The sequence below is a fragment of the Hylaeus volcanicus genome, chromosome 2 (assembly GCF_026283585.1).
Source record: "Hylaeus volcanicus isolate JK05 chromosome 2, UHH_iyHylVolc1.0_haploid, whole genome shotgun sequence".
NCBI classification, from domain to species: domain Eukaryota; kingdom Metazoa; phylum Arthropoda; class Insecta; order Hymenoptera; family Colletidae; genus Hylaeus; species Hylaeus volcanicus.
Window position 1 is genome coordinate 16,913,383 of NC_071977.1, and position 27,391 is coordinate 16,940,773.

General features: G+C 36.8%; 1 protein-coding gene and 1 long non-coding RNA gene across 3 annotated transcripts in view; one reads left to right on the forward strand and one right to left on the reverse strand.

Annotated features, from left to right (window-relative positions):
• LOC128872653 (glutamate receptor 1) overlaps positions 1 to 27,391 on the forward strand; it is a 648,027-nt gene that overhangs the window by 129,218 nt on the left and 491,418 nt on the right. The window lies entirely within an intron of this gene.
• Positions 3,350 to 4,567, reverse strand: LOC128872667 (uncharacterized). The gene is made up of 3 exons (XR_008456237.1): positions 3,966 to 4,567; positions 3,525 to 3,847; positions 3,350 to 3,441 (listed from the first exon to the last, which is right to left on the reverse strand). It is a non-coding gene; the product is annotated as an uncharacterized LOC128872667 (long non-coding RNA).

Sequence of the window (27,391 nt, forward strand, 5' to 3'; positions counted from 1 at the left end):
ATTTCTAGAATCTTGCGGAAAAAATTTAATGAAATTTTTAGAATCGATGAAGTTATAATGTTGAGCATGTGTATTTTTTGAACAATGCAAACAAAATCCTCTTTAAATTGCAATCATCATACGTGGGAAAAAAGAAAGATTTTTCTTTAAAAATTGTTATTTCACATAACAGATAATTGTGAAATGTTAATGTTTTTAAATATAATAGTAGACATGTTAAACTAATAAAACAAATATTTTTGGTTTATTTTTAATTATTTTTTTCAAAGGCTATAAACTTATCCCTTGAGTAATTGCAATCAATTTGAACTACGAGACATCTCGTAGATGGCAGTGAATGGGTCAATTTAAAACTTTTAAATCTTTGGTGCACGCCTATTTGGTTGACGTTATTCATTCATACTCATCACAATTCAGAAATGCCAGCGCTATGTTTGGGACACACGCCCATTAACTATACAAACAAACTAATAAAACAATTGCAATTGCAATTGCTCGTGACGAGTTTTACGAGGACCCCAAGTTCTTTTTTCGATAAAATGTTCAAATGGAGAGAACTTGTCTTTCCGTTCTCTTTCATGGTCGGCTTATGATGATTTCGTTAGAATAATAACCCCCACCATTGGTACTAGCACAAATAGTCGAGATATTTGACGCCCGGTCGTCGTTATACGAGTCCATCACCTTCGGGTGGAGTCAGGTTCGACCCACAGGCACACGTACTGACGTTCGGTATAAATAAAAGGATTCATACAAAATAGCGAAGCTCTTGCATTCGACGTTCGCGCGTGAATTGGCTGTATAACCAGCTCCACGGTAACAGAGACCAGGGGATGAACGGAAGACCATGAGCGTACAAAGAATTGTCTCTCGAATCGTTGCGCCACCCACATCAGCGCAGATAACAGTATATATCGGTACCGTAGCGAAAACCAACAGCAGTTCGCTGAAACTAAAACGCGTTCCATGTAATTGTTTCGCTATCAAGAACTCGTATCCGCTGGAACCTCCTGGCATCGTCATCAACACCGGTCCTTGCTATATGGCGCGATCTCGATTCCAAAATACTCAGCCGTTTCGTTTTTTCCATCCAGCCGTCGGGGTGGACGTCGAGTCGATTCGATGGCAGGCGGGAAAACGCATCTACGCGAACATCGAACTGCATCAAGTAGATTGCACTATTGATCCCATGCATCCAAATACGTTGGAACGCGCGCTCGTTTCTCTATGAAAACGTTTACCATCCACGGAAGTTTTACAGCGACGTTGTTCGTTGACACAGGGGGTTTCAGTTGGTGAACTACGCGATTTCACCATCGCGCATCGTTCTGATAATTGCTGCCGATCGTCGAAACTGCGGTTGACGATTGTCGAACGAACCGAGGTGGGAAGCGTCAGGCAGTTGTCTGCTGGTAGCAGCTATCAGCCATCAGATGACTCTAGTTGTTAAGAAGTTATTCTTTTATTTTAGCTAACAAAAAATAATTTTTTTTTGGTAACATTCTTTTGTTTTATTGTAGCACCAGCTTGTAAGCGATTAGCGACTACTGTGAGTTACATGTTTAACATTTACGTACATATGTGAATCATAGTATAATTAAAATAAATACGGAATTATTTATAATTAGAATAACTAATTCTTACATATAACAATAATTATAAATACTATTTTACATTAAACGTATATTTTAGAAGGTTGTAGAGTTGTTTGTATTTCTTTGGATATTTTTGTCCTTTGTAAATAAGATATAATTTTTGATATGCATTTCTTGTCATTTAAGCTGATTTTCAGGGTGGTTGGTTGGCTTCGTATTTCTGGTATAATATTATCTTGTTGCTTAGGGTCTTTCAAATATTTCTAACAAATTATGTTTAAATAAATTCACATTTATCTAGGTAATAACTGTTTATATTACATATATGCAACCAGTCTCATTAGTATTCATAGCCTTCATGTTTATTGAAGAAATTTATTTAAAGATAGATTTTGATAATCATATTTCCAAATAAAGTATTTATAATAAATATGTACTAAAAATTCATAACAAATGTATTGATTTTATTAAGATTACTAAAGTTAATATACATTTGTTATGAATATTTTGTAATTTTTATCCTCGCCCTAACGACACAAATTTCTGATGTTCAGCCTCAGTATTTTATTATTTTCGTTAGTACTAGGTATTAGAAACGTAAAATATCTGCCGGTAGCGAATGTGTTAAATATTTAGAAAACATGTGATAGCATAAGAAATGAATACTGTTTGTGAAAATACCTCATTGCCACGACTTGTGTAATTATTTTCTCTATTCACCTAACTTAGGTTTGATAGGTTTTTGCGCTGCGTCCTTTGCAGCAGTGAGACGGTAGCCTAACTTGCCTGCATTCATACGTGACTATTTAACCTTATTAAACAGCTAACAAACAGTACTTGCCGCGCAGCTAGCAACCTGCAGTATTAATCCCGCGGTAAACCGAACCAGTGGAAGAGTAGATTTGTTTGGGGATCCAGCTCTTCATTTGACCGAATACCACGGTGATTTACTCAAAATGATAATACATTCCACTGAAATTCTATAGCTGGGATCACGGATGCTTGCGTTTCGATGTTAGATCATAATATTATCTTCATTCGGTGATATTCGTATTATCCCCTATTAAATTATTCTCTGTGTATTAATATCTAAACAAAGGATACCTAAATGACCGAAACATGAGGTAAGAGGATACTACATATTTAAATAAAAGGAGAACATGACATGTTTCTTTTTGGTGTAGATCAGATACAAAAACTTTTCAAGTTTTTTATGAGATTTCACTTCATTTTACAAAGATAATTTGCATAGTGAATGACTTTAAATAATTTTTATATTATATGTATATAGTACTTTGTGTAGAGTTCATGGTGTCTGGAACAGCTTATGGTTGCAAGAAATTGAAATATTAAAGATGAAGTGAGAAGTAGGAAAAATATGTCCACTATTTGTAATGCACAATTTATTGTATTAGAATTAAGTTCATAAGTATGCAGAACGCATGGCAGAAAGTCTTGTTTCAAGACATTTAAATGTTAAAGATAAAGTGAGAAAATTAAAAAAGTGATCCACTATTTGTTAATATATCTATAATATTTTTAATATCTTTAATCTAAAATTCGTCCACTGTATACCTATAACATTTTTAATATGTATAATCTAAAATAACCCATATGAAATAATATGAAAAAATGAATTTTTTAGTTTTGTGATTTATATACATAGACTCCTAAGTTTTTTAATTGAATAGTGGAAAAGAATAGGAGAGGGAGTAAAGAAAGTGAATATATATATTTCATATGATATTAATTTATTAATTATAAACATTTATTCATTCAATTCATGAATTAATATAAATACCAGCAAATTTGTTATATACACCGCATCATCTTATGCTTCAATTATCTGTAAAACATACAAACCATATGTTAGTTGCAAGTTAACGTAGAGCTTAAAATAAAAATAGAAATCATAATTTTCATACAAACATTATATACAGATCACTTAGTTCCTTCCATTGTACACTTTGTCAGGTCGTAGCATATTTTAACTGGCCAATTTCAATATACCTGTAAAACTTTATCGTATTTCCTGTAATACTTGCAAGATTCTTCTTGTGGTACTTTAATAATTACTACCAGACATCCTTCACTCAGATAAAATATTAGAATTTCACAGCTGCAGCTCTTATTTTTGGAGAGCACCAAAATATTGTTGCTTCGTCAGCAAATTATTTGCTCCATGAAACAAGCAATTCATCCCTTCAGTTCCTCTTATTGGAATGACTGTAGCTGCTTAGATCAATCAAAGCCTGTGGAAACAGAAAATGCACAAGAATTTACAATGCTAGTACATATACTTTAAGTGCACAAAACTACTTATCAAATAATGATAAACACTAGCTACTTTTAATTTTGGATTTTACTTACTCTTTTATTGATGATGTTATATACTCCTCTTCTTGTTTAATACGTAAAAAATGTTGTACTGCTAAAACTAGTATTATGGTTTTATTGCGTGCACATACGTATTACAAGGCAACATTACTGTCTCTTGTGCATTATTTCTTGGAGTATCTGGTGACATTTTTTTCTTCTATCTTAATAACCTGGATCCAGCTATTCCCCACTTTAACCTATAGCTGTCAAACGAATCTGTCAAACGATACTAACCTATATCTGTCAAACGATATACACAAGTATTTCTTATGGCGGCCGACGAGCCTTGCCGACTGATTCTAAGAATCGACGAATCGACGAACGGCCTTGTCTCCTATTGGCTAAGTGTTGACGAAAAATCGACTGGGAAAGTATAAGACGGTACCATTTTTGGATGAATCATGACATGATATTACGATATCGCTGTTGTACGTGTACCGATTTGATTGATTTTGGTTTTATTCGAAAGCTTATATGCGATTTACATAAGAAAAATGTGTTTAAATTTAGAAAATATTGCAGCCGTGATGAGATATTAATGAAAGAAGTTTCAAGTTAGATTAGAATGGACCATCTCTCCTGTAAAAGATACGCGGTAACGCCACGTTATATACGGGGTGGCTTTATAATGTTTCATGAACTTGGCGTCGAGACGATACCGCGTCTCTAGATAAATGGTTTCATTTTGTTCTCTTTGAGACAGGTATTACTCTTTTCTTGTAATGATATGTAGTTTATCTAATTGTTATAATTCATTTAATCTTATAATTTAAAAATGAGACGAGTCTGGGTGTCGATCTTTTTTATTATTTTTGTATTAAAATTTTGTAACTTTGTATTATTACATCTTATATGTAGTATCATATGATTAGTGACGTTTAACCATTATGAAGAAAGATTTCTGTTCTATAAAGCTTCCGATCGTATATACTAGATTATTTGAATTTGAATGGTAGGTATAGTAATATGGAAACCACGCACAAAACATATGCAAAACATATTTCCTAAAATAATATGGAAATATTCATATTTAATATCGAATAAATGTGAACATCTGTGTTATTTAACACATGATTTTTTAGATTTACTATATTTCACTAGATTTACTGTTTTTACGTTAATAATATGCTATTTGATTCTAATAATGTTTATTTAATTTTTTTGGCTAATTCATACAACCAAATAATTCTTGTTGAATGAGTTGGGGTAAGTTTACTGTTATTGTAAATGGAAAAAATGATTAGCAACGAATAAAATCTGAAGAGAAAGTAACTGCCAATTGTAGCCATAATGAAATTATGAGTTGAAAAATTATTAATTTGCATATAATCTCTGTACACGGTAGCCAGTTAATCGAAATAGCTTTTGTTTGTGTATCGCTTATTTGTATAACGTTATTGCAACGAAACTATGTGTACGAATACTTTTTTACCTACAGTATATTAAAATAATATAATATTGAAAAATAACGCTTGTACTGTACAGTTATGTTTCTTGCTTTAATAACGGCCATAATATGTAATCGGAGCTTCCCATTGCATTGGTTACTCTGATTATTGCATGAACTTTGTTCGTTGCGGATTTTACAATAAATGCAAAATTCTGTATATTTTAACACATTCTACGTATTAGAGATATTTCGCTATCATTCCATAGCGATTTATGCGACTCAACATATGCAGAATAGAATGTTCATATCGAAATTTATACACAACGTGTAACGAAATATATTTAATAAATAATGGTTTAATCTTTGAATTGATAATCTGACATAAACTTCACATGTCACGAATGTATTCTAGAAATTCATGAGTTACATATTTTACAATGTTAGGACTACTTATGCAATTGAAGGATTAATGATTCTCTTTATGAAAAAAAAATTTATTTAAGGTTTAACACACCTACAAAATATAGACGAAGAGATAAATAGAGGCACAATCACAAATGATTGGTTGAATACATTGAAAAAAACTAATACGTTATTTGCTATAATCACATCCAACGCCATTAATAAATTAAGCTTCATTTTCAATAGTTTTAAATATTTGCATTTGTCATTTTTAATATATTCCTTGAATAATTTAAATACATTAAAATAATCGAATTTATCTTAACGTTTCAACATTTAAACTTCATTATATTTGAAAAAATCATAACATAAAATAACAGGAATAGCAAAAATACATTTTGGTGTTAATTATTTTTTATTTACATTGCAAGCTACTCTAACCATGATTTTAAAGAGAAATGAATGCATCAAGAAATTCAACTACATTTTCCGTAGTTTGAAAAAACTGTATAGAAACAATTCTTCAAACTTGCCATAATTACCGAAGCTCTTTGATTAGCGAGTACACGAATCGAGCGGATTCTTCATTGGCTCCGGTGAATATACATATATTATATCATCGACGGATACGCGAAAGGTACTTGACCGCATTTGAATCGGTATTGATCTTAATAGCAGGTTGATAGTTCGCATGCAAATGAGCCGATACGAGGTGTTCGGTTACACAAATGTGTAAGGAGCGAATACTAATGCGTGAGCTTTTGCACAATATCGCCACCTATTGAACGTCAAGGAAATAATATAGCATTGGCAAATCTGATGCGAGGGAACGACAACGAAAGTCGACTTATGGATGCATGTTTTTCCTCTTTCGAATTATTTGAATGGTAAAAAAATCATGTTGTTAGGATTCACGTCCTCGAAAAAGTTATCAAACTTCAAATAATTAATTAATCGATACGAATAAATTTGAACATGAATGTAGTTACAGTTCTAATCGTTGTTTGGTGAAAAATGATAAGTTAATGATATTTTCCTAATCATTTTGTTTCATGATTTAATCATTATGATTTATAGCGCTCTTCAATGCTAAAACTATTACAATCAGAATTTTTTTTACTAGAAGAATAAATCAAATACATGCGAAGAAAGATAAAATTCTTTATAATTATTTAAATAAATATATGTCCGATTTTGTAAACATTAAAAAAGGCCATAGTCATAATCATGGAAAATTTCCTTAAATAAAATATTTGAAAAGGCATTTCTTAATTAAGCACATTATTAATTACTAACAAAATTAATGTATTACACGCATACAATAAGGTAAAAATAATCAATAATCACTGTATTAATAATCTTTATATAATTAATCTCTATGAATAATTTTGTCTATGAGTAACTTTTACTCAGTAATGTTAAAACTAATTTTATTTCTGAAAGTATTGAGGAATGTTAAAGTTGAAGTTGGGAATATTATAATTGAAATCATTCATGTAGACAGGAATATTGAAATTGAAGTTATTTGTAATAGCACAAACGTTAAACGTGAAGTTGCTGATGATAGTACGAATATTAAAATGAAAATTGTTTATGAAAATAAGTAATTACATAAAATAATTAGTTTGGAGTTAATTAGAGAAACAGGAATACAGTAGTTGAGGTTACATATGAAAGCAAGAACATTATAATTAAAAATATTGATTAAAAAAGTAATATTAAAGATGAAGTTACTTACGCCAGTACGAATGTTAAAATGAAGTTGTTATAAGTTGAAATAAGTAATTAGTGTAGGACTCTAGGTGAAAGAAAGTGATCGGTTCAGAAATATAGATAATTTAATGATCTTCTTCAATGGTCACTACAGTACTGCCTTTTAGGCAGCCACGCTTTATCGGCTACCGTTAAAGACATATGACAATCTGCAACGCAGTGCAGTATCAAGCAAAACATACGTAGGGCGGTCGACCTTGGTATTCATTTTTTACAAATGTTAGGAGTATTTTCAAAATTACGCAACATTACATAGTCATCAACTTCATAATCATGTGGTTCTTTTCTTTTCTTATCAACATAAATTTTGTTATAGTTGACAGGATTATAACACCACCTAAGTTGGATAAGTATATTTAATTAATAAGAATATGAATACATATATATATATATATATCGAGCACATGTTAATGGTAACAGCTCGTGATGCGGACTAACCTAAACGAACGTCGCGAGGACGTGCGTAGAGTAAGGAACAAAAGACGCGATAGTCTACGACGTACATCGCGGCGCTCAAATCAAACTGAACACATATGGATTGCTTTCTCACACCCCCTCTATCGATATGTGTTCTCTAAACTAACTGAAACTAAACATTATTGTAAACATGAGTATTAACTAAAATTAAACATTATTTTAAACATAGGTTCAACATTTCAATGCAACGCTCATGCTTCGCTTTGGTTAACGCCTTGGTAAGAATGTCGGCTAACATAGAGTCCGTGCTTAAATAATGTACGATTATTTCATTGTTTTCCACTAACTCACGCGTAAAATGAAATCTGATATCAATATGTTTGCTCCTTTCATGGAAAACTGCATTTTTTTATAGTTCAATAGCGCTTGGGTTATCGCAATAAACATTAATCGGGTCACTTATGAGTTCTTTAAAGTCCATGTGATTTAACAGTCTTTTAACATAGATAACTTCTCGTGACACTTCAGCAAGGGCGGTGTATTCAGCCTCCATCGTAGATAGAGCGACTGACGATTGCTTTACGCTTTTCCAACTTATTGGACCGCCCGATAACACTAATAGATTTCCCGTGCACTACCTCCGGTCGTCGACGTCTCCTGCCCAGTCTGAATCCGAATATGCTTTTAATTTTTCGTTGTTTCTTACATATGTAATACAATATTTCGATGTCGCTTTAAGATAGCGAAGTACACGTTTCGCGAGGATCCAATGCATTTTTCCTGGGTTAACGCAGAATCGACTTACTGTAGCGGCTGCAAAAGCGATATTAGGACGTGTGGCATTTGCAAGATGAATTAGCACACCAATTAATTCTTGGTACGGTTTATGTTTCATTTCGTGTATTTCTTCAGGCGTCTGTGGGCACATCTCCGTTGTAATTTTCGTATTTGATTCGATTGGAGTTGACACACTTTTTGCTTCCTGCATACCGAATCTTTCAATTGTCTCTTTAATGTATCGCTTCTGGGATAGTCGAATTTGTCCTGTTTCTTCATCGCGTTTAATGCTAATCCCTAATACATTTTTCGCTGGCCCCAGATCTTTCATTTTAAACGTTAATTTTAATTTAGACTTAATCGCTTCGAGTTTTTCTATTTTTCTAGATGCTAAAATTATATCATCGACATAAATAATAAGAATTACACGGTTTTCTTCCGCTCCGAACACATATACGCATGGATCTGCAGTTGTGCGCCTGCCTCCACTACTTAATATGAAGCTGTCTAATTTTTTATACCATTGGCGCCCAGGCTGTTTTAGACCGTATAGTGGTTTTAATAATTTGCACACTTTTTCTTCGAGTCCTTGACGAACAAACATTTCCGGTTGCTCCATATATGCTTCTTCAATTAGTTCGTTCTCTATATATGCTGCCACGACATCCATTTGATGAACGTGCATTTTCTCTTGCACAGATGCAGCGAGTAAGGTGCGAATAGTTTCATATCTAGCCACCGGAGCAAATACTTCAGTATAATCAATACCAAATTTTTGCGTGTGTCCACGCGCGACGAGTCTGGCCTTGTACTTTTCAATTTCCCCTTCTAGAGTAATTTTCCTTTTGAAAACCCATCTGCTCCTCAAGACTTTTTTATTTGCTGGTCTGGGTACAAGTTTCCAGGTTTTGTTATTTAGCAAATTTTTATACTCGATTTCCATTGCCTGTAGTCATGCATCTTTGTCCGACCGACTTAAGACGTCTGACACAAATATCGGGTCAAAATCTTCAACGTTGTGTAGCCGATATAATTTTTTGGGTCTTCCTCGTTGGCCCGTTCTCTCAATCCTTGGGCGACCGGGTGCGCGTTTCATCAAACAATTTTGTGTTTTATCTTGATTTTCATCTATCTCATCTTCATCCGATGGTTGGTCCGGGTCCTTATTTTCAATATCTACTTCTTGCGATTCCTGCTTCTTATCATCTTGTTCTTCGCCAGTAGGATCAGGGAAAATAAACAACTCATTTTGCTGTCCTTGACCTGTAAGAGTTTCAAAAAATTTGACATCTCGGGCTTTGATTACTTTTCTCGTCCCTCTTTGCTATAGACGGTATCCCTTTGATTCTTCTGAGTATCCTATTAATATGTACTCATCGTTCTTTGGTTGAAACTTACCCCTACTTGGCCCCTTGTATAACGCAATTGCCTTGCTTCCAATAATTCGGAAAAAACCTACGAACGGTATCCGTCGTGTCCATGCTTCGTATGGGGTTATTCCATCAAGCGCCTTTGTTGCACTCCTATTCCGCAAATATGTCGCTGTATTAATGGCTTCAGCCCATAGCGAGTTGGGTAAATTCGCTTGTGTCATAAGACACCTTGCCATTTCCACTAGCGTACGGTTAGCGCGTTTCGTCACGCCGTTTTGCTGTGGCGTATACTCGATACTTAATTGATGGACGATTCCCTCTTCTTTAAGAAAGTTTCCAAATTCCTTTGAAATAAATTCTTTCGCATTATCCGTGCGGATTTTTTTTGATTTTACGACCCGTTTGTCTTTCAGCTTTTCTTTTAAAATCTTTGAACGCTTGAAGTATATCCGATCGGTTCCTAAGCGGTACCGTTTGAGTATATCGCGAATAGTCGTCAATAAATGTTAAAAAATATCTCGCGTCGCCGAGAGATTCGCATCTCATAGGTCCGCAAATGTCTGAATGAATTAAGTCGAGTGGCCCTTTTTCACGATTTTCGGATCTTCTAAACGGTAGTACATGAATTTTACACTTAGCGCAAATCTCACAATTTAAATTAGTTGACTGTGTTGCAAAATTCATACCATCGACCATTTTGCCATTTCTCATATTTTTCAGATCGTTAAAATTAATATGTCCGTATCTTTCATGCCATCTTATTAGATTTTCATTAATATCATAGTTTGTTTGCATTGCCCGTTCATTTTTTTCGTCTATAATATATAACTGATCTCGCTTTGTAGCTGTCAGAACTTTTACATTATTTTTATTTCTAACCGTCGCGCGATTTTTTTCGAACGTCACTGAATACCCACGATATGTGGCACGAGAAACTGACAAAAGGTTATTCCGTAAACCTGGTACATACAATGTATTCTCTAATTTGATAGATTTTGGCGAGCATCTACCTATTTTCGCATTTAAATTTACGTTACCTATACCGATTGATTCCACACATTGATCAGCGGCTGTATAAACTTTATATTGCTCTTCATTATTTACAATCTCAAATTTGCTTCTTTCGTTACACATATGCCTCGTCGCGCCGCTATCGAGGCACCATACGCTCGACTTTTTAACCGGTTCCGTATTATACGCGATCGCAGTCATCGCTTCGCTTAATTGATACGAATTTTCGCGTTTTTCCGTTGGTTTTAATCTACATTCTGTATTTTTATGTCCGTATCGTCCGCAATTGAAGCATTTACCATTAAACTTTCGCGGTTTCGCTTTATTGTTTTTTTCGTACGCTCGTGAATATTTTTTTTTATCAAAATTGTCTTTTACATGTAACGCATCACTTTTCTTTTCATTCTCGCCTGACTTTATATCGAGCTCATTCTGTCTAGCCTCTTCTTCCTTTATCTTCGCCGTAAGATTGTCTAACGTAGGTATATCGTCTCGCGATTCAATAGCGATGCTAAAGTTTTCGAATTCCCTCGCTAGCGAAATCAACAGCATTATGGACAATAATTCGTCCGAAATTTCGATACTGGCTTCCTTGACTTGATCGGCTTTTTCGGAAAATTCGTTTAGATATTGAACAATAGTCGTACCTGGTTTCCTTTCCATTCGTAAAAGTTCTTTACAGAGAGTCGCCTTTCTTACCGGTCCGCGGGATTCAAAAATCATTTTCAACTTGTCCCATGCCTCCTTTGATGTATTCACCTTTTTGATGTGAAGGAGCTGGTTATGCGTAACACTTAAATTTATCAGTGCCAGGGCCTTTCCGTCCTCTTTAATCCATTCTTGAGGGTTTTCTTCGGGTTTCACCTCACTACCGTTGACGTATGGCCACAAGTCGTTATATATCAATATACTTTTAATTTGCACCTTCCACAAATCGTAATTGTGTTCTGTTAATTTCTCAATGTTCGAGAACATATTAGACGCGGCCATGTTAGTGTACGTTTTTCCGCATAAAATACTTCGACACTTCAATTTTCTTATACTTTTTCCTTATATTGCTTAAAGGGGCGTTCTGGGCCCATAACCTGACAGGACTATAACACCACGTAAGTTGGACAAGTATATTTAATTAACAAGAATATGAATACATACATATATATCGAGCACATGTTAATGGTAACAGCTCATGATGCGGACTAACCTAAACGAACGTCGCGAGGACGTGCGTAGAGTAAGGAACAAAAGACACGATAGTCTACGACGTACATCGCGGCGCTCAAATCAAACTGGACATATATGGATTGCTTTCTCACAATAGTTTTGAAATTTTTTAATTTTATCAGCAGCACCATTTCTAATAGTTTTCAAATCTCTGTTTTTATTTTCAACCTGTTCCTCTAAATATTCCTTTAAATGATCGACAATTTTACCTCGCTGATTCACTTCAAACAACAATTTGGATGGAGTTTCTCCGGTTGATTTGCTAATGGTATTATTTAAAACATATTCGACATCTGACAATATTCTATACCAATATTTACCATCGTTACTGTCAGTTAATTTGACCATTGGCTTGAGGTGAACCGGTCGCAGTTTTTATGTGTTTAATATCATATTCAGTTAAAAAGTATTCAAACTCATTCGAAGTAAACGTACTACCTCTGTCTGAGACAATAACTTTAGGTATTACAAAATATAAAAAATATTCATTTAAACATAAAATTGCTTCCTTCCTTGATGTAGATTTAGTTGAAAACAATTTAACAAATTTGGTGAACGCATCTACCACTAAAAAAATATATCTCTTCAATTTACATCGATGATCAATTGGACCGCAATGATCTATAATGTAACGTAGTAAATGGAACATTTCCCTTAGGAATATTGTACAGGAATCCCTCAACTTTTCCGGAACTTGGTGAAATTGTAATACATTTTAAGCAATTCTTTATATGTGTTGTGACCCTTTCTTTCATGTTCGTAAACCAATAATTACATTTCATATTACTTATTGTCTTATCAATACCCATGTGTCCCACCTCATCGTGACATCTATAAATTACATTGTTTATCATATTCTTTGGAACATAAAATAAAAGCTCATTATTATTTTTTCGATAAACCAAGCCGTTACGGATTTCAAAATATTTATCTTCGCTTTGTTCAAGTTGTTCTTTAAGCTTTTTAATCTCTGGATCTTGATTGTGCATTAATGATAAGTCAACTTCAAAGGGATTGCTTTTAATTACAAAAATATTGGTAACACGACTGAGTGGATCAACGTGTTTCATACGCTCGCCAATTCGGTGTTCACGTACATAATCATATTGTTGAAATTCTAACGCCCATCTGGCTATTCTAGGATTTATATCTTTTTTGTTTAAAGTCATCTTTAATGCATTACAATCAGTTACTATTTTAAAGTTGATTCCTTGTAAATAATTTCTACATCGTCTTCACGCGTATATAATAGATAATGCCTCTAATTCGAAATTGTGATATTTACTTTCCGTTTCAGTAGTTCTTTTGGAAAAATACATTATCGGATGCAATTTTAAATCATCTTTATACTGCAAGAGAACGGCACCAAATCCAATGGAGCTCGCATCGCAATGCAACTCAGTTCAATCCTTCAGACTATATATAGCTAATAATGGGCTGGAAACTAATTTTGATTTTAATAATTCAAAAGATTTCGATTCTTCTTCGCCAAATTTAAAAATGGCATTCTTTTCCATCAATTCATATAATGGCTTAGCAATTATAGAAAAACCTTCGATAAACTTTCTAAAATATGAGCATAATCCCACGAAACTTTGAACACTGCGAACATTTTGAGGAATAGGAAAGATTAATACGGCTGCAATGCCACTTTTTGTTGGGCTAATGCCATCACGAGTCATAAAATATCCCAAATACTCTATTTCATGACATAAAAATCTACACTTATCTAACCTTAATTCTAAATAATTATCTACCAACAATTTAAAAACTCGTTTCAATATTTCCATATGATGCTCAAGAGTTGTACTAGCTATTAATATGTCATCGATATATACAACTAAATCACCCGCTTTAATCAAATCTGTAAATACATTATGAATATGACGTTGAAATTTCTGTGGCGCTGATTTTAAGCCAAACGGCATCTTAACATATTCAAACTGTCCAAGTGGTGTCACAAAAGACCTATACTTAATCGAATCTTTATCCATATTAATATGATGAAAGCCGTCTTTCAGATCTAATAATGTGAAATATTTTTTTTCCACGCAGAATATCTAATTGGTCTTCTATAACCGGCAATGGAAAATTGTCTCGCATTATAATTTTGTTGAATGCGCGAAAATCAACGCACATTCGTAGTTCTCCCGTTTTCTTTTTAACCAAAACAATTGGCGATGCAAACTCTGATTCATTTGGTCTAATTGTACCTTTGGAAAGCAATCTATCAAATATTTTTTCTAATTCCTGCTTCTCATAATCAAAATATCTATTGATACAATTCCAAGGATAACTAAACTACTATTATTGATTCCTTGATATTTACTATAGCTACTAAATTCTGTGTTAATTATTGTCACGGAACCAGGCGTGGACGGCCGGGAAAGCCGCTATTCGACACGCTCGGTCGCACAATTTCCACGGACAAAATTTATTTATTCCTAAGGGAATCTGGGCGCCAGTGCAAAAACACGGGTCCGTTATCTTCGTCCTTCCGGCTGCTCAAGCGGAGAGCGGGGTCAGAGGAGGTCGGAAAAGACAAAGAGAAATAAGGGAAACTCTGATCCACGAAAGTGAAATTGGGCTTTATTTAGCTGAAAACAAAAGGGGGGAATTCCGCGGTACACACACGCCGCAAAGGAAGAAGGTATGGCGACTACCCGCCGAAAAGGAAACGCGACTCGGAATTCGCAATAGAATTCTAGAAACGGCGCGACTTAATCCTACGGGGGCCTCCCAAACAGAGAATCCGCCCTAGAAAAAAAAATACAAACCAAAAAGTATTACGCCGGAAATTAACGGCAGCGCGTTTCGAAGGAGCCTTTTCCTTCGAAACGCGTGCGATCTCAAACCGCGCAAGGCCACGCGGGAGATACGCGAAACGAACGGAGGGAACTCCAAGGGTTCTCGCCTCCGGTGGTGGTCCTGTCGCGGACGAAAAGGTGCTCCGGAGCACACTCACGGACACGCACACTCGGTCCGCTCTCACACACACTCACGCAAAAGGGAAACCCCAACACTTGGGCCCTACCTGGAGTTGACCGGCCTCTGTCCAAAATCCTCAAACGGTCCTCTGTGGGGGGGGGGGGGGGGGGCTGCGTGGAGGCTCACCCAACACACTCGCGCAACTCGCAAAAGACTTTTCTTAATCGGAAGAAAAAACCGGGGCGCTCGCTCACGTGTCGCTCGTCTTGCGGCTCAATCGTTAATTGCCTCGTCACCAAAATCGCGCTCTTCTCGTCGCCGGCTCGCGGTTCTCCCCACCCAGGAGCTGTAGGAGCTCCTCACGGTGTGCCACCACCATGGCATCTCCAGGCTTCCCCTCGTGGCAGCTTTGAGAGGCGATGGCAGCGGTATCCTTCCCGAGGGTGGTCAGTCCTCTTGGTGGTGGCCACACCGGGGTCCTTAGGTGGAGGACACCGCGATCGGCGACTTGCCGCGCTCGCGAGAGGACGCGCGTGGGTCGCAAGCATGAGGGGGCGTAAGAAGGGGGGTCCCTACTGGGCCGCGGGCCACGCATCCCTCCACCCTGTGTCGCGGACCACCTCCGCGGCGTGTTCGGGCGAGGAGGGAGCGAGGACCCTCCGAGGTCAGGGTGCCTTCGTGACGGGCAGAAAAGTTCTGCCCCGTCACATTATATATCGCGAAATAAATTTTTTTTAATAAGAGTAATTGGACTTCCGGTATCAAATAGACCTTCAATTTCAAATTCGCATTTAAATCTAGAATCAGAAACTCTTATTTTTAACAATTTTTTGAATTCGCTTAAATCCGAAGAAGAATTATCAATGCAATTTACCTGAGATCTTTGGTGTTTCGTACAATTTAGGATCGTGTGGCCTAGCTCACCATATTTAAAACAAGATTCTTTCTCTCGTTTTTTAGGTTCCTTACAGTCTTTAGCATAATGTCCAAATTTACTACGATTGTAACATTGTAGAACCTTCTCCATCGTCTTGATTTCCCTTGATGATGTTTTATTTTCCTTTACATCGCCTGGCCTTGAGTCCTTCCATACACGTGCCGAATCCGCGATGTTAATGTTTTCGAACGCCGTTAGCAACGCCGATGTAGGCTTGAAACATTATATTCTCGCCATATTTCTCAAACTAGGGTCACGAATTCCATCAATTATATGATCGATAATTTCGTCTTTATCTATTGATATTTTATTCGCAAGAATAATCTTTGAATGGCAATAGTCACTAAATGTTTCGTCTAGTGTCCACATTCTACACTACCGGACAATCAAACCGGAACGATTTTTCAAATGCTCATAACTATGAGAGTTTTCAACCGATTTCGGTGAAACTTCGTGGGAAATAGTCTTCAAGTTTCTTCTGGGTGTGTGCAAAGTTGCATTGGCGAGGGTTGATGTGAAGGGGTTAATTCACTCCCCTAAAGGGGAGGGTGTAGAAAAACGCCTCTTTGAAACAGACCAGGGATGGAGGGGCCCAGGGAAGGGGTTGAAAAATTCAAGAAAACCTTAAGGGCGACTCTCCTTGATGCCCTCTACAAAATGCACCCCTTGAAATCCCTCTCGGACCAATCCACTCCTCACAACCCCCCATCCCCTCTAAAATCCACAATTTTTGGACGACGGTCCCGATTTTGGGCTCAATGCATTCTCTGGATCCCCCTGATCCAGAAAATGCTATCACTCATACCGTGCACCCCATAGGCACCCTTTGGGGGGGGGGGGGTAGAACAGCTCGCAAATTTTCAACCCACTTCGTAAGGGAGCACTTCCACACATCGGAGGGCGATGAAATTCGCCATGTTTGTTCTCGATACGTTAAGGATGAATGCCGAAAAGGTCCCGTTTCGTTCCCACTGCCTAAGCGGTAGATCGATTATCGACCGCGAAAGCCATGAAACGAGCGCGGTGCGATCGTGTGAGAAACGCCTAAGCAGGGAAAACGAGAGAATGGCAGATTACCTACCCACCAGGCGCTTCTGCATGCCGACTCCGTCCGACCCACTTACTAGTCTTTCAAGGGGTGAATTAACCCCTTCACATCAACCCTCGCCAATGCAACTTTGCACACACCTAGAAGACAGTTGAAGACTATTCCTCACGAAGTTTCACCGAAATCGGTTGAAAACTCTCATAGTTATGAGCATTTGAAAAATCGTTCCGGTTTGATTGTCCGGTAGTGTAGTTTTAAATTAAATTTTCGCAATGACACCTTATTCGGTCGATGATCAAACATATCCTTCGTTTCCAATAACAAATTTGTCGTATCCATTCGAATATTGTAAGGACGAGAATGAAACCAATTCAAAGCTTTGCTCTTCGATTTTGTACCAATTAGTACCTTCGTTGTGTTGTCGTCCAAGTTATATGTATCGCGCAATAATTTTACTTGAGATTCCCAATGATTAAAAGCGAAACGACATCCGTCAAACTCGCTTAACAATTCGCTTATATTTTTTATATTAATGCCGGAAGGAATTTCTGACGCGTTTGTTACAGGCAATACTGAATTACACAAAAGTTGATTTTCTCTTTCTAACAATTTAATTTCCCTTTGCATTAATTCTCTTTCCTTTTTCAATAATTCCTACTCTTTATTTGACAAATTTACGTTACCCGATGTTCCTGAAGCAGTTTCTAACAATCCATTCTCATCGACAACAGTATGTTCGTCTCCTTCCACATCCTTCCAAACTGCATTTGCATTAACGATACCGTCATTATCGTGCATCCAGCTTCCAGTCGGGTCAGGCTGACCCGGTCAGCTTGCGTCAGTCGATGTATCAGCTCTGCCTTTGTACCAGACGTTGGTAAATCCACCTCCCTTAATTTATCTTTTAACTGTGACAATGTTAAACTAACTGGTTTCATCTTCAAACAGTCTATCACAATTTCACAATATTTTGAATATTTAGGCGACTCCGTGCAAGTAACTTAATTATCTCATCAATCAATTCACAACTTCCGTAAATCACATAGGGTTCTTTTTCAATATTCAAATTTTTAACATTGTCTTTTCAATTACACAATTCACAATACAACAATATATTCACTAATCAATCAATAATGTCAGAATGTTCAATAGATCCCACTAAATCCCACTTCTGAAATTGTAGGACTCTAGGTGAAAGAAAGTAATCGGTTCAGAAATATAGATAATTTAATGATCTTGTTCAATGGTCGCCACAATACTGCCTTTTAGGCAGCCACGCTTCATCGGCTACCGTTAAAGACATATGACAATCTGCGACGCAATGTAGTATCACGCAAAACATACGTAGGGCGGTCGAGGTGCCCTATCACGATTCTATTTCATTAGTTAATTAGATAAATAGGAATATAGTAGTTGATCTTACATATGAAAGCAGGAACATCATAATTAAAGTTATTTATAAAAATAAGAATGTTACATTTGGAGTTACATATGATAGTACAAATGTGGAAGTCTAAGTAACTTACGATACTTCAAACATTAAATTCGAAGTTTCAACGGAAGTAAAATCGTATTTTGAAGTCCCAAAAACCACTCTTGACAATATTTTTGAGATTTCGTTCCACCGCGCGCAGCTGGAATTTGGTTCGAATTCCAGCTCTTACGGCAGCAAACGTTAGTTTCACCGTGGCATACAACATTTCTGCTTTACCGTCTTACACGTATATTAATGTATGAGTGGAATGCATCCGTGAATGCATTCTATTTACCATGTATTCTCCGTGCAAAGTATAACACAGTATATGGTCAGATCGTATCCTCGATATTGCATTTGATGCTCGAAATGCTAAGAACGTGGACGAACCAGATGCATTTGTCTGTGACATTGTCCAATGCTCGCGATCCCCGACTAACACGTTCCTGTTCTTTCCACTTCTTCATGTCAGTGCAAATTTTTCTGGACCAACTTCAAAAATCAACAGCTTCCGCCCTGGGGAGGGGACCGTCAAAACTTCCATCTCGCATTCCTCTCGTTCTTATTTACTATTCATTTCTCGACGGTCGGCGCGATCAAATTCCTCCGCAGGACCATCGTTCTGTCCAGAGAATTTTATTCCTCGCAGGCACTTCATTCCCATTATGCCGCACGCACAATATAATCCAGAAAGCAAGGCGCGACTTCAGATATCGTTATTATCAAGATGGACACCTCCCAAGGGAAGATTCTCGTCTAGAGATGTGATTTTTAGGATTTTTTGGGGGATAACTTTTTTTTGTATATAACTACTCATTTACAACTTTTCACTACTCATTCTACAACTTTTACAAACCTAGCATCATGAAATTGCCCAAAAGGTGGGGAAACATCATAGAACAAAATGGATAACATGTTATGCACTCTAGATAGAGTAATGTATTTCTTTATCTAAGAAAAATCGCTGTTTATTTGTGCGTTAAGATCCGAACGAACATTTTAACTAACTTAATAAAATATGTCTATCGTCGAAATTACAAATATGAACGCTATATGAGAAGTCTTATTAAACGCATTGGAAATTCCAAATATTCTCGTTGATAGTATTATATCGATGCTTTTAGTAGAACTCCTTCAGAGGTAAAAATAATATTATTAAAACTGCTGATTTCGTTTAGTAGACTTCATTCTAATAATATAGCATAAAAGTAGTATGGTCAGCCGAGCGCGCGTGGGTCGATTACCTGGAATGGGCCGCATCGTGGCTGTTAACAGCTCATTACGATGTCAATTATAAAACGCCCACTCTAGCAGTAACCTGATTTCACAGAGGAAGCTTCAAAGAATACGCTTGTGTTTCTCGTATTTCGAAAAGTCAGCGTTTCCACTTGAAACTGGCAAAGTAAGAATTTTTTAATAATTTTCACGTTATAAAAAAGATTCTTTTATATAAAAGAGCATTTATTCTAACAGGCATTTAGTTTTTCATGGAAATACAATGAATCTATGGTTTTTTAAGAAAAATTATTTCCAATGCAAAGTTTATATTATTGGAAATCTTCAACCTCTTTGGTTATGGATTTTTTTTTTAAATTAAAAACATATTCTCTACTTGCTTCGCGTTATTCAAAATTCAATAAAGGTAATCAAATTAAAACATTCCAATACTGATAATAAACCTTTGCGCTCTTAAAGTTTCCTAACATAAGTAATAAAAGAAATATAATATTTTCACTAATAAACAAATATAATGTTTTCACTAATAGACAATCGATGTATGTATTTTCATCGCACATACACAATATTCACACTAAACGTCTAAATTCGTCAAATAAAATTCCCAATTATTCACATTTCAAAATCTTATTTTTTCTTAATCGCGTTGTCGTCGACCTGTAAAAATTGTGACTTGCGTACGCGTGCAGAAAAACATCGGCATCGCTGTTGTTTCCTAGAGTTGAGGGGGATATACACAAGAGAACCAGAAGGAAAATTTCAAATTCTAAATCTGGCAGGGAACAGCGCATGATTTTCGTAATTAACCTATTTCAACGAAGTTCGCGCCACGTCGACCGGAAGGAGAGACATGGAAGCGTGGGTGAAAGAAAAGTTGGACGAATTCGTGTGCAGACGTATTACGGAATACAGTAGATTTCGGATATAAGGGAGTACATGGCCGGGAAAACGGATGCACTGAGAATTCACAGTAACTGTTTTCCCATAGTCCCTGGTACCCGAAGGACGCGTCGCGACCATGCTGGCACACACACCGTGCATGCACCCACGCATTCCCCAGCCCCAGCGGGGATGCAACGAATTTCCACGCGAGCGAGCAAGACAAGAGTCACGAGAGTACGGACAAACGGAAAAGTCGCTCTGAAAAGTTTCGTGCTCGCATTCGACGAAAAAGGGCATAAGGAAGAAGAGCTGGGTTTGAGTGGCGAATATCAAAACAACAAACACCATGTTTCAAATTGTCGGTAGACGAGAAATACTCGAATGACTCGACAGTTTCGTACCGTCGCGTTTTGGGACCTCTTCAGGGCTGAAGATTGGGTATAAATGTTTGTGTTTGAGGTACGATAAGTCGAATACTTTTGGAAATATTGTGCGCAGCGTATAGGAAAGTGTCATGTTGACGAAGTGGCAGTAAAATTTTGTATAGTGTTGGGGTGTATGGAGAGTTCTGTTCGAAGGACTGTACTATTGTCAATTCATTATATAATAGTAATTGTTATTAATAGAATAACTGTGTCGAGGTTTCTGTAGAAATATGGAGAAGGAAACTATTCTAATCCTAAGAAGTTGATGATGTATTAGAATTTTTTTTACGAAGCTTTCAGAAATACCAATCTCAATTTGATATGTATGTACACGTATGTTCATAAATAGATGGACACTTGCTCAAGTGAAATAAATATTTAAAGGAAATTACGAATCTATTAATGAATATCACTCATGTATACATATATACTTTTATCAATTATTTATTTAATACCTTGTGGTGGCACCTCCGTTCCTCACCACCAGAGGGAAACCACGCGGTCCACGCGTTTCTCACAACTACTCGGTCCGACTAACATTCCTACATATATAAGCGCTTCCCGACTAAACTCCAAATATCTCGGCGTCTAAGGCACGGGTCTGCTAGCAAGCCTTAAGCGTCCCACAGACTGCACTGACGAGGCGTGGGCCCATGTTATAAGACGCGCGTGGTATGAAATTTTACATAGGGTTTTGCATGCCGACGTTCACATTACGCTGACGTGACGTGGAAGACGTGGTCTCGCGCCATCTAACGGTACACGGTGTAGTTAGTGGGCTGATGCTATCTGAAGAAATATGCGTTCTGACGCGTCAGGAGCATTATCAAACCTACTAGATTTTCCGTGAGCGTTGGAAGGCGTCAGGAGACCGGGTGTTTTCTAGAATTCTGTTTTCCATTTTTAAGAGATAAACTAATTTCAAAAACATTAAAACTGCACTAAAGAGTATTAAAAGAATTTCTAGTTAATTTATATGAATTTATATGACCATTAATTTATATGAACAGCTCTAAATATAATTGCTTAAAAGTACGAAAAAATGCAGTGAAAAGTATGAAATAATTTATATTTAACTGGATTATTACCAGATCTTGTAAAATTATTAAATAAGGAATTTTTTTTATTGAAAAAATTAATTTATATAATTATTTACTTATTTATACCAATATTTATTTTAATTTTAACGAAATTGATTTGATTAGTTATTCTTCTTTCTGTAAATTTATATACATTAAAATTTAGAATATTATTCATATTGATAATTATATGTTTAGGAGCTAACCCTTTTTATACAAAGTGGTTGAGCTTCTAATTCAAATTATTCTTTATTATGATCAAAGCATCTTATTGCTCAATCAGTTTCCTATGAGGTAAGATTATTTCTTATACTATTGTCCGTTTGACGAAAAAAGGTGTTAGCGATTTGATGAGTGATGTTTGCAGTACAGGCTGACGTATTCGCTGCTTCTTCAGGTAAAAAATATCCGAATTATGTGATGTTTGATATCATTTTTATCGGGAAAACATCAGGAATCCATTGATATTATTTTCCCGACAATCTAATGAAAAATATAAACATTTTATGTACAGCAGTTCATCATTTTACGATGGACTGCCCGTCTTTTGTTCTCGGCCGAGCGCCTACCTGAGGTCGCTCAAGGGTCTGGGATCGAACGGGCCATCGACTCATCAATTTTTCATAAAATCGAATTCTTTATTCTTCATCAAATCCACGTGAACGTGATGGCATTGGATTCTTGATGTTCTCCCGATTAAAATGATATCTCACATCGCGTAAATCGAACTATTTTTAACGAAATAACTTTTCAATTATGCAATCAGATTTTTCATATAATTTCGTTAATTATTGTCCAAATTATATCATGTGTGGTATCATTTTCATCGCAAAAATATCAGGAATCGTTTGATGTTATTTCCGTAAAGTTCTGATAAAAATTGCGGAGGTTAGTATTTTCATTTTTTAATGGCGTCAATCTGAATCCGCTTCATGTCTGACATGGACCCACGGAGCCTAATGTGACGTTGGCCCACGTCACGTCAGCGCAGTCTGTGGGACGCTTTACTGATGAGTCTACTAGCAGGCCCAGGACGAAACGCTCCCTTCCTTTTCTTCCCTCTCTCGTTCTCCCTCCACAGGCACAACAACCACCACAACCTTGTCAGTAATGATATAAGGATATAATGATAGGAGGAATTCAATTTTCTTTTCATCATTGTATCCGCTATGTGCTCTCAAAATTTTTTTTACCAATCTTGACACCCTAATCATTAATTTCTTCATTGTATCCAAAGTAAATGTTTTTCATATGTTGGACATTTTTTCTGTCTAAATTAAAACTCTAGTAATATACAATTTAATGTTATTAAATATTACTAATTGGAAATACGCATCCGAAGTAGAATTTAGCAGCAAAAGATTGTAGAGTAATAATTTACAGTATATATTAATTATTCATTTTAGATGACAAGTGTCCACATATTTATGAACGAGGGTGTACCTATATCACTCACATTGAGAAACAACGAGAGTAAAGGACGTTGAGCTGCTCGTGGAAAGATTCACATGTTTTGGTTCTTCCAAATTAATCTGTAGTCTTTATTCTCTATTTGCAATAAAATTTGACTAATTCTACTTGGTGTACGGCATAAACACATGAATTTTGTTTGATGCGTGGGTGTACGTCGCGACATTTGCGTGCATTCCTCTGTGCAGCGTGGTCATGTTCGCGTTCCTGGTCAACCACTTGGCGCCTGGACGGTATGCAGTCGTGGAAAATACACTAACGATCAAAACTTAGCGGACAAACTTTTAAACGGTTCAAAAACATGAAAGTTTTCAACCGATTGGAATTAAACTCCGTGAGGAGTAGTTTTGTAGTGTCCTCTGGGCGTGTATAAAGTTACATGGGCGAGGGTTGATGCGAAGGGGTTAATTCACCCCCTTAAAAGGGGGCGCGTCGAAAAACGTGACTTCTATAAGTGCCAGAAGTGACGGAAGGCTTGAAAAAATTAAAAAAACATTCAGGGCGACTCTGTTTGATACCCTCTACAAAATGCACCCCTTGAAATCGCTCTCGGACAAACACACCCCTCAGAATCCACCACCCTCTCTAAATCCACAATTTTGGACGATGGTCTCGATTTTGGACTCAATGCATTCTCTGGGCTTTCCTGATCCAGAAAATGCCAACGCCCATACCGTGCTCCTCATAGGCGCCCTTTTGTGGGGGAGGGGGGTGGAACAGCTTGCAAATTTTCAATCCCCTTCGTAAAAAAACACTTCCACACATCGGAGAGCGATGAATGTTTGTTCTCGATACGTTAAGGGAGGGGACTCCCGTGCCTTGTATGCGCTCGTACGCACTCACACAGCTCCACATCACTGTATACGTACACGGAACTGCAAGGGTTCCGTATTGTCCTATTTTTAACCGACTTCGAAAAGGAGGAGGTTACTCAATTCGACATGTATTTTTTTTTTTTTTTAAAGGTATGTTCACCGATTACGCCGAGATGGCTTGAACAATCGGAATGAATCCTCTTTTCATCTTGTAGAGCATATTCTCCCGGTGATCCTGATGTCAAGACTTTTGCGATTTGTCATTTTTTACCCGTAATTTTACCAAAAAACCGTGATTTTTAGGTATGCTTGCCGATTACGTCGAGATGGCTTGATGAATCAGAGTGAAACCTCTTGCATCTTGTCGAATATTTCTTCCAGTTGGTCGCGTAAAAGAAACATTTTGTGATTTGTCATTTTTTACCCCCTTTTTTTTAAACAAAAACATTTTGTCTTGCTTTTTACTCCGAGACGGATGGACTAATCAGATTGAAACTTCTTGCATCTGGAAGACCATTTGCCATTTGGTCCGATAGCAAAACATTTGTCCTTGTCTTATTTTTTACCACTTTGTATCACTTTTTATCGCAAAAAGCGTACTATTTCACGTATGTTTGTCCTGAAATCGATGAAACCCCTTACATTTTGCTGCCGAAGAGATTTTCGCAATGATCACAGATGCAAAAATTTATGAATTTCTGTATTGTTTATAACTATTGTTATCGCAAAATTCCTATTATATGATGTAACTCGGTGAGGAAATTACCGAGCGCGATGGAACTTTCCGCATTTTATAATAGATGAATTCGTGATGTTCCCATATGCATAAAATTTAATCATCGTCCAAAAATTGTGGATTTTAGAGGGGGTGGGAGTTGTAAGGGGTGTGTTTGTTCGAGAGCGATTTCAAGGGGTGCATTTTGTAGAGGGCATCAAACAGACTCGCCCTGAATGTTTTTTTTAATTTTTTCATCCCCTACCGTCATCTCTGGCATCTTTAGAAGTCACGTTTTTCGACACGCCCCCCTTTAAGGGGGTGAATTAACCCCTTCGCATCAACCCTCGCCCATGTAACTTTACACACGCCCAGAGGACACTACAGAAGTACTCGCCACGGAGTTTAATTCCAATCGGTTGAAAACTTCCATGTTTTGAACCGTTTAAAAGTTTGTCCGCTAAGTTTTGATCGTTAGTGTATATGGGGTCCACTTTAATCGCAATTATTTGAGTCTAAGTTTTCTTGAAGTTTTCTTATTGAACTTGCACGAGAAAGCAACCCAAAATATGTCCTCCATACAGAAATTTAGAGAAAAATATATGAGCAGGCGTTATGTGGAGAGAGTACGAAGTAAAGGGTCTCCTAAAAGTGGCTTCCGGATTTTGTTTTTAATAATAAAATATCCCTGTCAACGTGGCGGAGTGGACACTTGCAGTTATGTTTAATTATAATCATGTATACTTTATTTATAATATACCAATTGAACATATTCAATATTTATATTACAATATATAATAATAGATACATATAATAGAATATATTGAATATATTAAAAAACAACATTCTGAAACCTCTTTTGAAAGATCCTTTATGTTTGCAGTGGTGACGACGCTTCAAGAAAGCTATACGAATTTATAATCAAGTCTAATAATACCAAAAAAGGCACGATCCAAAAGTTAAAGTATTTAATGGAATGCGATTCGTGCTTGTACATATTACAACGGGATGGCGCAGAGTGTAAAGGGTGAAGCTACCCCTCTGAAATTGTACTCACTCTCGTAACTAAACCTCGATATCTTTATCCAAACTAGATTTACTTTTCTACAGATCAGAGCCTGACCCTAAACAATTGAGGCGGTCCGTGTAGATAGTTCGAAGCTGCGCAACAATAACGAAACGCATTAAGAGAACAGAGTTGATCGTTAAATTTACGCTCAAAAGCGCGTGTACCTGGTAGAAATTCATGCGTGGCTTTGTACACGGTAGCGTTAAAACGTCTACGGTAAACCAGTTAACGCCTGAACGGCGCGGAACGTTGAAAATTGTTAGCGTGCATGCGTCCTCCTTCTCCCTTGTCCCCTCACGTATTATTTCCAGGATATCGGGAATTTACTGTGCTTGGTGAACGCGCATTGTCCCTTCTCGTTACGAGGGCAGATACGCCGTTAGATCTGGGTCGGTTCTCGCATCCACGGGCGAGACACGGTCACTGGAGCATTTCGATCGTGGAGAATCTAAAACCGTTTGGCCGACCCTTGGCTCCGCGCTCGTTCGAAACAAATGCAATTAAAGAGAAACGTGACGTGGATTCCGTTTTCACAGCCGTGATACGATGACCTTCGCGCGATGCCTTCAGCAATCGCCAAGTCGTTGTCATAATTTACGGTCAAGGTCGCCGGCAGAACGTCTTCCGCCGCGCGTCGACGACAACGCTCGAGGATAGGGTTGCTTTAACACTTTGCCCTCGACGACACTGTTTCTAAGACAAAACAGTTGCTTTGGACGCTTTTGCGAATGTATGACGAACTTCTTATAGATAAAGTGGATTTTATACACGAATTATTGTGTAGAGGTTTCAATATTTCATGTATCTTTATACGTTTCGAACAATAGTTTCAAATAATAATTATATTTAATTAATTATATTCACATCAGGTGACGTCGTCTTGTAACAGAGTAAAGTAAAAGTTATTATTTTTTGTAGATGAGAATATTATTTTATTCATAAATTAATATATAATAATATTATGTTTTGATACTT